General features: G+C 35.4%; 1 long non-coding RNA gene across 1 annotated transcript in view; it reads left to right on the top strand.

Annotated features, from left to right (window-relative positions):
* The first annotated feature begins 980 nt into the window (after window positions 1-980).
* The window catches only part of LOC123478301 (uncharacterized), a 59,255-nt gene continuing 48,168 nt past the window's right edge, over window positions 981-12,067 (top strand). Inside the window, exons 1-2 of the long non-coding RNA XR_008425574.1 lie at window positions 981-1,055; window positions 9,609-9,676. This is a non-coding gene — a long non-coding RNA (uncharacterized lncRNA). The remainder of the gene's footprint in view (window positions 1,056-9,608; window positions 9,677-12,067) is intronic.

Raw genomic sequence — 12,067 nt, 5'->3', positions numbered from 1 at the left:
GTTCTATTTTTTTTTTTTTTGCTTCTCTGTTTGGGTGTTTTTTTCTACTTTATCTTCCAAGTCACTGATTCAATCCTCTGATTCATCTATCCTACTTTTTATTCCTTCCAGTGTATTATTTATTTCATATATTACATTCTTTATTTCTGACTGGTCCTTTTTAACTGTTCTTATGTCTTTTTTCATGCTGTTGTATATCCTTATAATCATTACTCTAAACTTCATATCTGATAAATTGTGTGCCTCCTTTTCATTTAGTTCTTCTGAAGGATTCTCTTGTTCTATCATTTGGGGCTTTTCTCTTTCTCTTCCTATTTTGGCTGTCTCTTTGGGTGTGTTTCTATGTATTAGGTAGATCTGCAAAGACTCTGTTTTAGACCTACGCCAGATGATGCCTCTGACTGGCCCTGGGCAACCTGCTTTGAGCTATCAGCAATCCACAGCCTGTGGCTCTCTGTGTTTGTGTGCAGAAAGAACCAGGCTGTGCACTGCCTGGCTTTTACCAGCACTGGGCCTGGGGAAGGATCAGCTAAAGTCTCAGAGCTCTCAGAGATCCACCTTAGTTGTTAAACTTAATCACTGATATAGCATCAAGCTCCACTCAGTATTCTGGGCTAAGCTTCCCAGGGTGGGTGGAGTTTTTCATGAGTGGGGGGGCCATTGCTTCCCCTCAGGCTGATGCTACTTGGAGACCAGTGGTCTGCCTGAGCAACACGGCCTCTGCAGCATGGGTAGTGACTCAGCACAGGGATCCTCATGGCCATTTATTTAGTTCTCTCCCCAGAACCACCAGTCCCAGACTCTCCTCACCTGTCTCTTTTTCACTCTTCTCTCCCTCTTCAGGAGGCCAGGATAAATGGCTGCAAGTGAAATTTTGTGTGTTGGCCCTTTAAGAGACTATCTGTGTGTGTCCAGCTGTCTCTCCCAGGCAGAAAGAAACCCCACTGCTTTTCACAGTTGGATGTTATCTGGGTTTCTTTCCCAGTTCTTGTGTTGTTGGCTGTGGAGCCCAGTTTGGAGTTCAGATGCCACACATCTCAGGGGGAACCCTCCAGGTACTGAAATATCCCTGTGGAACTTCAGAGGCCACCTGTTAGAGCTCAGCCAGCCCTCCCGCATCTCCTCTGCATTCACTACCAGTCTCATTGTGTTGAAGTGGTTTCTTCTGTCTGTCCCTGGTTATGTCTTCTCTCCAGCTAATGTTCACTTGGTTATTCAGGATTATTTCTCTTAATTTAGATGTAATGTCAGTTTGGTCCTGGGAGGAGGTTAGTGTAGCTTCCACCTATTCCTCTACCATCTTGGATCCTTCTCATTCTGACAATGTCTTCTAATTAGTGCATTTAGACCATTGACATTTAAAGTGATTATTGATAGAGTTGGGTTAATATGTAACCATTTTCATTACTGGTGTCTGTTTGTTGCCTATGTTCTTTGTTGCTATTATTCTAACCTTATTCTGCATTTTGTAATTTTCATTGAGCATTTTAAATGGTTATATTTTTTGTCCTCTCTTAGCATATCTGTTTTAGTTTTTTTAGTTGTGTCCTAGGATTTGTAATATACATTTACAATTAATTCAGTCCACTCAAATAACATTATACCATTTTATGGGTAGTGTGAATACCTTATTATAACAAGATAATTCTAATTCTTTTATATCTTGTGTTACTGGGTCATTCACTTCACTTATATATAAGCATGCATAAGTGTATATAAATACACATAAGATTAATGTCACTGCTGTTATTGTGAAATGTTATCTTTTAAACCTATTAAGAATAAGAAAAACTAAAAATTTTTATTTTACCTTTACTTATTCCTTCTCCACTGCTCCTTCTTATGAAGATGTAAGTTTCTGATCTATATCATTTTTCCTTCTAAGAACTTCTGTTAACTTTTTTTTTTTGCAAGTCAGATCTCACTGCAACACAGTCCCTCACATTTTCTTCTTTTAGAAAGTCTTTATTTCTCCTTCAGTTCTTAAGAATAATTTTACAGGGTACAGAATTCCAGATTGGTATTCTCTCAACACGAAATATTGTACTCTACTATATTCTTGCTTGTAAGGTTTCTGAGGAAAAATGATAGGTAATGTGTATCCTTCTCTATACGTAAGGGATCTTTTTATTACCTCTATAGGTAAGGTGTCTTTTGGTATTTTTAAAAATATTTTATTTCCTATAATTTAAAGATGTGATACCTAAGTATAGTATTTTTGTAGTTATCCTGTCTGGGTTCTCTGATCATCCTAGGTCTGTGGTTCAACGTCTGACATTAATTTGGGGGAAATGTTTAGTCATTATTTCTTCAAATATTTCTTCTGTCTCCTTTCTCTTTTCTCTGTTTCTTTCTTTTTCATATCCTTCCGGCATTCCTGTCATGTGTACATTACAAGTATTATAGTTGTCCCACATCCTCAGGTATTCTGTTCTCTTTTGTTCGGTCTATGTTCTTTTTGTTTTTTGGTTTTTAAGGGTTCTAATATGTTCCTTGCTCAGGTTCTTTCCTTAGGTATGTCTAGTCTACTAACAAGTTAATTCAAGGTTTTTTTATCTTTGTCACAGTCAGTTTTTTTAATGTCTAGCATTTCTTCTTGGTTCTTTTTTAAGGATTTCCAACTCCTTGCTTACATTGTTCATCTGTTCTTACATGCTGTCTATTTTATCCATTTAACCCTTAACATACTAATCATGGCTGTTTCAAATTCCTGGGGTGACAATTCCAACATCCTTGCCATGTCCAATTCTGATGCTCGCTCTGTCTTTGCAAATTGTATTTTTTTTCCTTTTAATATTTTTGATAGCCAGATATGCTATAAATAGGCTTTTATTAATGGGGTGGTAAGATATTAGGGGAATTAAAGCATTATTTAGCCTTATGATATAGTCTCAGTCTTTTAGTGAGCCTATACTTCTGGTCTGTAAGTTTTCCTGAGACAAGAAAAATCTGAGGGACAAGATAGCTAGAGCTGGTTGAAATTAGTATTTCTCTCCCTCTGGTCATTTACTTTCTGATAATATCCCAGCATATTCACCTCTGCTTAACTAGCCTGCCCTGCGAGGAGAGCTGGTTAAGAAGAACAGAATGCTATGGAATATTTAAAAATGATTCCTTGTGCTATTCTCCTTTCAGAAGCACATGAAGATTTTTCTCTGATATTTACATTGAGAACCTGATCGAGCTCCTGGAAGTAAATCTTACAATACTGTGGGCCCTCCTCTATGACTGGGACACCCTGGAGTTTTAACTGTGCACCCTGAGCCTCCAGCAATTTGTCAATTACAGTTCAGGTTTTCCTACCCACTACCGGTTTCCGCCCCTGAGCCTCTGCTCTGCTAAGCCACAACTCTTTGTATTTGCCTGTCAGTCTCTCTAGTGAAGGGGGCAGCAGTTTGCTCTATGTCCTCCCTTGTCTCATGGATGCTAGAAGAATTGTAGATAGTTTAGTCTATTCATATTTTTATTTGTTGTTAGGATAGAGTGGCAACTTTCAACCCCCTTACATGTGCAATTGGACTATGTTTTAATTTTTTAAATTAGCATATTACATTTATTGATCTTCCCAAGTCCAAAACAATGTTGTTTTTAAAAAATCTGTGAAGTGTCCTTTTTTTAGCCACCAGGTACAAACTCTTTTCTATGTAGTCATTGCCAAACTACTGAATGAGTTAACTTCCCATTACTCAATGCAATCTACTCTCTACCCCGTCACATTATTGAAAGAGCATTTGTTAAGATAACCAATGGCCTCCTAATTGCCAAATCAGTGGCATATTTTAAGCATTCATCTTATTTAACCTTTCCAACTCATGAGATAATGCTGCCTTTCTCTTCTTGAAATTCTCTTCTTTATTGGCTGCTAATCGACAATTTCCCATAGGGTTTCATATTCAAGGTATCAATTTTCTACTAGACCTTTACCTGAAAGCCACACAATATTTAAAACTCAACACAATCCCAAAACAACTGTATGATAACCTGCTCTCATCTTTATCCCTTGTCCTTACACCTCCTCGTCCTTTTATATCTTCCTGTGGGTAACGGTAACATTTGTCAGCCTTTGCCTGGTTTCTTTGCTGTTACCAGTCCTCTCCCAATAGAACTGGGTCCACTCTTTCCTCCCACCTGCAGATTCTGCTCTAATTAAGGAAAGGAAACTATCAATAGCCTCAGAAACATATTGAGGAAGTTCAAAATAAGACTCTCTCAAATCTGGAATCTAGTGTCATAATCATCCCTTTACCTAAGAGTCTCTGTTAAACCCTCTGTGTTGATCTTGTCCATGGAATTGGGCAGCTATTTCTGTCTGTTTCCTTATGTTTTCCTAGGCTCTTTCCCAAGATTTTCTCCTACTCCATTCCTCCATTTCCATCCCCTTCTTCATAGAAACTTTCTAAATTATAAATTCTTCCACATTTTTCACCTGTTTAAAATTTTATGTAATTCTCCATTTTTTATTGTCAATGTGTGTTTAAGAAACACAACAATTTTAAAGAGTCATGTTTACACCCAGTAGTTTCACTCCCTAGGCAACTTCCTAGATGTCTAATGCACAATAGTCACTTACTGTATTTTCTTAGTTTGGGGGTTTGTACTCCCTATAGTAGGTATATTTGGGAACACAATATTATTACAAAGTTGTTCCCCTGAAAAAAAAAGATATAGTATGTAGAGTTGGTGTATTATCAACACTTCAATAACAAATACATCTAAAGTGATAGTTATTTATGTCAGGCCTAGGGATAGACTCTCATTTGGGACCTTGAAGATTATATAGTGGCCTCATATTGGACAGTCCCTGCTAACTAGACATTGGGTGAAAAAGGCAAGCAATTTCAGATTGACAGGTAAGCACTTATATTTAAAATATGTAAAATATATAGTAAGAGCAGGTATAAACACATACAGTAACTGCATGACTAGACATAAAATGGATATCAGGAGGTCAGAGAACCAGGGAGGAGCCTGGGCCAGCCAGTAGAGGTAATACATCTCCAGCTATATGGAGAAGAGAAGGCATTGGTCATGGGAAGAAGGCATAACTTGCCAAGGTAAGGCTGGATGTTATCTGCAAATTAAAAATAGGAAGCACAGCAGAGACCTAATTAGTTGGGGAAAGCAATGTTATGACAGTAAAGAAGCAGAATCTGATGAAATCTGTGGGCTAGGGCTTGTGATTCAATTTAACCTTTGCAAATCACCATGTCCATGGGATAGGGAAGAAATCTAATGAGAACTGCTAAAGTTGGCTTTGTAGGAGATTAATGGCTAAGGCCTAATGTATCAAAATGGGCTTATTCTAGATGTTACTTTTTCCTTGGAAAAAGCCCAACTTATTGCAAAATAGCAACTTTTTTTAAGTGTGTGAAATATTAAATTATAACACAGAGGTTTCCATCAAATAAGCCTGAAATGCAAGGTGAATCTAGCCATGTACTTAATTAAGTCCTAAATTCTATGGTATTTAAGTAAATATATAATATGCACTTAAAGCATATTCTTTAGAAATGAAATTTATATGAGCATATTTCTCTCAAAATTGTAAAGCTATATCCTGGAAGTTTTCACTTTATAAGAATTGCTTGCCATATATTTATCATTGGCAAAGAGCAAACTATTGAGTTTGATCCTGTCTAAATAAACATGATAAGTATTCTAGAAGAGTTAACCCATGAGCTGTTAGAGACAGAAGGGGAGCTGTTTAATTAAAAGAAATTTTAGTGCACATTTTATGAAACTATATGTGTTATCCATTCCAGGGACAGGAATCAAATCTCCTTCAATGACTACAATTTTAACACATGGACTTTATTCCCTAAAGCATCCATTGGTGATTACTTACTTACAATGGAATATTCAAACTTCTCATGGCAACTCCAATGCTGACCATAGCTGGTTAAAACATATTTACATTAAAGAAATCACATGGATAAATAAATAATGTGTTTTGGGCCTCTAAATACAAAATGAATGGATATTTCAATAATATACTACCCTTTTATATTTTAAAGTTATGGACAGCTGGCAATGGTTAGATATATACTTGCCATACATTTATTCATTGCCATTAAGTCACTGATTTTGAAAACTCTGAGACTGATGTGCACATATACCATATAGAGCCAACTGTGTTATGAAAAATGTGATGTTTCACTAGATGAAAACTTCAATATATGGTATTTATCCTATGCTTCCAGCATAAAATAAAAGCACACTTAAAACAAATGTCAAAAGATTTTGAAAATACAGAATACTACATGCAACACTTTCCAAATTTCCTCTTTAAGCTTTTCTTAATATGTAAAGACTAAAGGTTCATTGCATGAAAGACGTAGTGGTTCAAGACTAAAACCACAATGAGCTACCACTTCACACCGATCAGAATGGCCATCATAAACAAATCAACAAACAACAAGTGCTGGTGAGGCTGTGGAGAACAGGGAACCCTAGTGCACTGTTGGTGGGAATGCAGACTGGTGCAGCCACTGTAGAAAACAGTATGGAATTTCCTCAGAAAACTAAAAATGGAACTGCCTTTTGACCCAGCAATTCCACTGCTGGGATTATACCCTAAGAATCCTGAAACAGCATTTCAAAAGAACCTATGCACCCCTATGTTCATAGCATCACTATTTACAATAGCCAAGTGCTGGAAGCAACCTAAGTGCCCATCAGTAAATGATTGGGTGAAAAACTGTGGTACATTTACATGATGGAATTTGACACGGCAGAAAGAAAGAAGGAGCTCCTACCCTTCATGACAGCATGGATGGATCTGGAGCACTAGTCTAAGTGAAATAAGCCAGGTAGTCAAAGACAATTACCATATGATCTCATGTATAAGTGGAACCTAATCCACAAAACAGACAAGTGAGCAAAATAGAAAGACATGGAAATAAAGAACAAACTGACAGTGACCAGATGGGAGGGAGAGGGGAATAACAGGGGAAAGAAGGGGAAGGGTCATGTCAGGGAACATGTATAAAGGACCCATGGACAAAGACAAGTGGGGGGTTGAAAGTGGGAGGTGTGGGTGAGTAGGACAGGGAAGAGAAATAGGGGAAAATAGGGACAACTGTAATTGAACAACAATAAAAGTTTTAAAAACAAAACAAAACAAAAACTTTTCTTGTTGAAAAAAATTGTTTCAGACATTCTAGCTTGCTTTGAATCAACTAAAATCAAGCTTGGGAAAGCCCTTACATATTTCAATAGTCCAGTGTTTTATTATTTTGACAGTCATAATATATAATGGTTGTAAATATCAGAATACTGAAAATTACTGATACAACAACTCATGTCAGGCTGTTTTTCCTAATGTCCAGGTTTAATATACTTTGTAGGTATTTGCATTCTTCACTACAACTGGCTTTTTAAATAGCACTTTGTAATACATACACAAAGCACTTTCACATATATTACTTTATTTAACTTAAATCTAATTTCAATTTGTAACTGAAATAAAATCTAACTTTAGTGCAATCATTCTAGTTCTGGCTTCAGAAGACATGCTGAGGGAAGGTACTGTACCCCACATTAGTTTAATATCAGGGTTATTTTTAAAGTGCTACCAGAAACAGAAAGTCATAAACAATTACAAGGAAACCAGACAAGCATGAATTATGTGGCCATGAGTTCTTTATTACTTGTCTACAGTCATTCTGCTGAATGACATCCAAAGTCAGGGCCAAATACACCTGGATATTCAACCTGCCTTAAAATTACTTAACACATGATTAAGGTAAGGATATAAGATATGCATGTGAATAATGCATAGTTGGAGGTTTTAAAACCCTGTGGAATATTAAATAAATGCTACCCACTGGTGTGAAATAAAAAAGAAAAATGATTTTAGTATGACATCCTGGATGTCGTTCTTTTTAAGCCCATCGGGTGTTTTAGTTCCAGTGGCTCTCAGCTAATTCACTTTCTCCACACACTGTTTATCAGGTTCCAGTATTTCTTTTGTCCAGACTACAGAGAAGTAATAGATTTGTGCAATTAGTTAGGATAAAAATACTCACACGCATGCACACACAAATGCTGTTTACAGTAAAGATCACAGAGCAATTCAAAATATCTCATTGTTGGATGAGGAAGAATAAAAAAACTACACTATTTCATGCATAACTACAGGTACCTGTGTAGAAAATCAGTAATTATCAGTTAATAAAATAATGCAACTGGCAACTATAGACATAATAATCCAGTTTCCCCTTTAAAGAATGTAAATTCTTCAGCAGGGTGCTTTTCTGGATTGAGTGATGAGAAATCAATATTTCTGATCTGCTTAGAGCAAAGAACAAATTCTTTTGTTTAGTGCTTCTTAAAAACAAAACAATTATTCATTTGTCTTATTAGAGTAGAATTCGTTTCCTTCAACTATTTCTCGTACGGTGGCTGTATAGAGAAGACATTTTCACGGCCAAGATGATGTCTGGTAACATAGTTTGCACACCCTGTGCAAAACTAGTTTTCCAGGCAGAAAACACAGTTTTGAGGAACAGAAGAAGACACACGTAGAGACACAGTATCACCTGGGGAGGATAGTCAATATTTGAAAAATATTTAAAAAACAGTGTATAGATATGTGCTTATTTCTTAATACGATAACAAATATGTTGTGCAAAATATTGCATTACAACCCTAGATCCAGAATTGAGGTTTTTCATTTTGTAGCCAGTTAATTGTCAGTGGACCAACTTCAAGATGCTCATTCCCTGTGAGTAACAAATCATCAAAAGAAAGGAAGTAATTTTCCAATACTTTTGTTTTCAATTTGAATTTGAATTATTTTCACATATATATGAACATACATATAAGCATTTTATATATTTATAATATAACTTTTGAAATAAAATAAATTTTTTCAGCATCTCAAATTTGAAGTGACTAATCGCTGAAATGTAGTCACATTCGTGTTGGAAAGGTATGCTATATTCCTTGAAACAGAAGGCATTAGCCATCCAGTTTCTAATTCAGTAGTTTTATGATGTGGGGGATTGAAGAGGGATGAGGTGCCTTATAAATTATGGCTTTTCATAGTACAATAAATTGATTAGTCAAAAACTAAGTGTATTAGTTTCCGATGGCTACCGGAACAAAGTACCATGGACTGGGTGGCTTAGAAGAAGAGAATTTATGCTCTCTTGGTTCCTGAGGCTGGAAGTCCAAAATAAAGGTGTCAGCAGGGCCATGCTTTTCCTGAGGCTTTAGAGGAGGAGTCTTGCCTTGTCCTAGCTTCTCATGCTTGCCCTCAATTCTTGCTCTTCCTTGGCTTGCAGCTTCATCACTCCAAACTCTGCTTCCATCTCCACGTGGGCATCTTCCTTGTGATTCTGTCTCTCTAGTTTTATTTTCCTTTTTTTTAAATTTCTTAATTTTATTGTTTTTCCATTACCTTTATATCTCCGTGCTTCTTTTCCCCCTCATATGCAATCAAGAACTTATGTAAACTGAATTAATTACATATATAATGACATAGGTTCCAAATAAGATCTTTTGTCTGAGGTTCCAAAAAGGACATGGAGTTTGGGTGGATATTATTCACTGTAACACAGTACAATAAGCAACGTTTATCATTATTTTATAACTCTCTTCCTTAGGAAAAAGATCTTGAATTGAAGACCATATGACTAAATATCAACAGATTTGACTTCTACTTTAAATTACAGTAAGTCTGTTTTCTTAAAATTTATTGAAATATTTAATATTGAGATGGCACCTTACTCAACATGGACTGAATAGTATATAAAGTCATTGATATAAATGCAGAGAGACATTTACTGTAATTGCCTTTGCATGTTTTATAAAAGAGAAATATAATTTGGACAAAAGGATGGGTGAAGTAGTGATGGGATTAAACAGTGTACTGGTGTGAATAGTAACTGAAATAGACTTGTTTTAAAGCAATAAACACCTTAAAGCAACTATTTGAAAAATATCTTATTTTTAAGACTTTATGCAAGGTATTATTAAGAAATTCAGGTGTATGTCAATGTAAATACAACTACTCATTCATTATTTAATATACATTTATTAAATTTCAACTGCATGCATAGCTCCATGTTGATACTCTACAGTAAAGAGCACAAATATGAATTTCTAGTGTAAAACCTTGAGGATAGAATTTCCAGTGAGAGTAACCTGAATTATGAAGGGATTATAATGCCTCCATAGTCCTTTGACTAAGCATTTTTAAGAATTGCATATATAAACCTAAGATATGAAAAGTCAGTGGAAAGCAACATGCCATTCAGTCTCACAAGTTTTAATTATGTGCTTTAGTTCAAAAGCAGAACAATATGTACAGCTGTCTTACATTGTTATATTGAATTAGTCTAGAATTTTAAAGCAAACTGTACTGCGTTCTGCTGTATTTCTTTCTTTGTGCATAATGTCCTTGTCAGAACACTGAGATCAATTTCTCACTGTTACAATAACACACTTATTATTTAATTCTAATAGTTCTCACTGAGGGAATTTAGATTTCAGTAGTGAATTTGTATCGACTAAGCGGTCATATAATTGTTTAAGAGGTCAGCAGATTTTTTAATATTTCCAGCAACTTCTTTCAATTAATGAAAACTTTTTGGAAGTTTATTAGTTATTTCAGGTGTTCAGAATATTGTTTAGCAAGTTCCTGCTTCAGTCCTTTGACTTGAAAGAATTAGTCATTTTGCTAATTTGACATATTTTGGATAACTTTAAAGAGAATTGCTTTCAAATGATGTAACAAAACAGTGGTGAATTTTTTTCTCCTTCCTATGCAATTTGAGGTTATGTTCATAAAAATGGCTCATATTAAGTAATAAGATAGTTTATTTTATATGTAAACAGACCAGAACAATACCAAAATTATGTTCTTCTAAGCTCATAATCAAGAAAATATTGTCTGATCCTGTATTTGTCATGTTACTTTAATGTAAGTGACATTAATTTCAGGGAACTTCATTTAAATGTATTGTTAATTCATTTATTATTTATCATTCAATAAGTACTTGACTGTCTATTCTGAGTCAGGTACTGTTCTGCGCTCTTAGGATAAATTAGTGAAAATGAGCCTGAAATTCTTATTTTTAAGGAACTTACCTTCCAGCATCTGTGAGACAATGAATAATAAATATAATAAGTAAATTTATAAATTCATAAAAATATTATGTTACAGAAAAAAACATTGGAATAGATTAAGGATAATTGGGTATAACAACTGTAGGACTTCTTGCTTTATTTTATTACATAAAGTGATCTGAGAATTAGCGGTTTGAAATAGCACTGAGAATTTGAAATTTGAGCACATGCTTGGAAATCTATTGAGAAGGAGAGCATTCCAGGTAAAAGGAAGAGTTGGAGCAAAGGCTCTAAGGCGGGGCATTTGGGCTCAGACAGGAGACCAGCATAACAAATACAGTAAGTGGTGGATAGACAGCAGAGAGGATGTTGTAAATGTGTTTGGAGAACCAGACCAAGTAGGACCTGCTAAGTAGGCCTTTGTAAATACATTGCTTTTACTCTGAGTGAACGTTTTAAGTAGATGAGAGACAATCTTATTATAAGGTTTTAAAAGGCTAACTAACTCTTTTTGCGTGACTAGAGAAAAGCAAGGATGGACAAAAGGAGAGCTGTAGGATATTTCATTAACCTTAGTGAGAGATAACTGTGTTGTGGACCAAATCAGTAGTAGTGGTGGATGAGGGAAAATGTGACCAGTTTTGTACGTACTTCTAATGTTCCCCTACACAGTGGGTGTTGCTGGTGGTGAGTAGAGTTTTAGATGACAATTAGAATTTTGAATTAAGCAATTGAAGGGATAGATTTCTATCAATTGAGGTGCAAAAGTTGGAGGAGGAGCAGGTTTTGGGGAGAAGATACTCAACTTTGAAAATATTATTATTTTCCAAGGGAAGATACCATCTTGGTAGCTGAATTTTAGTTTCAAACTCTGGAGAGAGGAGTAGGAAGTTTATATTTTAAAAACCCACAACAATAAAAGGAACAAAATATTTTTGAAGAGAAAGTATATTTGAATCCTAAGAAGTGAGTAAGATAACTATATGAGTTTCCT

The sequence above is a fragment of the Desmodus rotundus genome, chromosome 11, assembly GCF_022682495.2.
Source record: "Desmodus rotundus isolate HL8 chromosome 11, HLdesRot8A.1, whole genome shotgun sequence".
NCBI lineage: Eukaryota > Metazoa > Chordata > Mammalia > Chiroptera > Phyllostomidae > Desmodus > Desmodus rotundus.
This window is presented reverse-complemented; position numbering and strand designations above follow the sequence as displayed.